The sequence below is a fragment of the Neophocaena asiaeorientalis genome, unplaced genomic scaffold (assembly GCF_003031525.2).
Source record: "Neophocaena asiaeorientalis asiaeorientalis breed wild unplaced genomic scaffold, Neophocaena_asiaeorientalis_V1.1 scaffold124, whole genome shotgun sequence".
In the NCBI taxonomy this organism is placed as follows: domain Eukaryota; kingdom Metazoa; phylum Chordata; class Mammalia; order Artiodactyla; family Phocoenidae; genus Neophocaena; species Neophocaena asiaeorientalis.
In genome coordinates, this window is record NW_020174135.1 from 4,148,088 (window position 1) to 4,149,467 (window position 1,380).

The following is a 1,380-nucleotide window of genomic DNA, read 5'->3' on the forward strand; positions in this document are numbered from 1 at the left end:
ACCTGCCTGGGCGGCGACATCCTTCCGTCCACCGCCTAGTGCTTTCACGGTGAGGTCCGAGAAGAGGTCTTTAGTGCAAGGTGGTCCGAAGTGGGGGCGCCCACACACACCCCAAACCCTCCCGCCGAAAGCTCCCGTCCCCGCAGGCTCCTGAGGGGCGCGCGTTGCAATTTCACATACCTCTGGCACTTCGCTCGCCAAGCCTTCACCAGTACCATTGCTGAGAGGGGGAAATATTTTAGTATTTAGTCTTCCAATAATCCTAGGAATTAATGAAGAAAGTAGACCCACCATTTACTTATTCAGCATCTACTACTTCTCTTTTTAACCCTTACAAGGATCCTTGGGGGTACGATTATCTCCGTTAGAGTATTCCCCCAAAATTTGGCAAAACTTTTACCCCTCCCACATTCTTTGTTGTTTTAATAACAAGTTTAATAGTTGCAAGGGATGTAGTTTCCCACACCCTGTAAATATTTTGAAAGAAACTATTTTGAAATAAATTTTTACATGGTTTGTTTTTCCTTCGAAATTCTATTTCCATCCATATCCCTCACAGAATTTTGTCAAATTATAACACGTTTATACTTGAGAGTCTTTTATTGATGATACTATCATACTTCTCTGCAACAGAATATGTATAAAAATTTAAATTAGTATTTACTTTACTATAGCTAGAAAGTTCTAAGTGTTAAATCTTTCCTCTGGGCTAAATTCTCATTACAATTATTAGTAGTACATGATTGATTTTAAAAAACACCTACATATATTATATGCTTTGGTAAAGAATTTTTAGCTATTTAAAGTAATTTATTGGAAATATATCCTTTACTCATATCTATTAGGCTTTAAAAAAATTAGTTCAGTTATCTATAAATGAGATTATTGCTCGAATGAGACAGGATTTGGTGAAAAACACAGCCAAAAACAGTAATTTAGAATAAAATCCATAATACATTACTCATATATTAAAATTTTATGGGCATGTGGTAGAAATAAATAAGAGCAAAGAGGAAGCTTGGGTCCAAGTAAAAAGTGAATGTGCATTTACAGTAGCTAATAATCATTTGACAAAAGTTAATGAAAATGTTTCTCCTGCAAATCTGAATAAAAGTTAAGAAAATGCACAATTTAATCTTGATACAAAACTCTTTTACTTGGAAATATAATGTTAATTGTCAGAAGGTGGAACTTTCTATCTCCTACCCCCTGAAACAAAGCAAAACATGCAACAGACAGGTGGTCTTGAGTGAGGAGGCGTTCTCCAATAACATACTTTCAAACTGTATTTCAAATTGTCCCTTTGTTTGGGGCATTTTGGCTTTTAAAGAGGTAATAAATGTACAGCACTTAGAACGATGCCCGGGGTTGAGCGTCTGG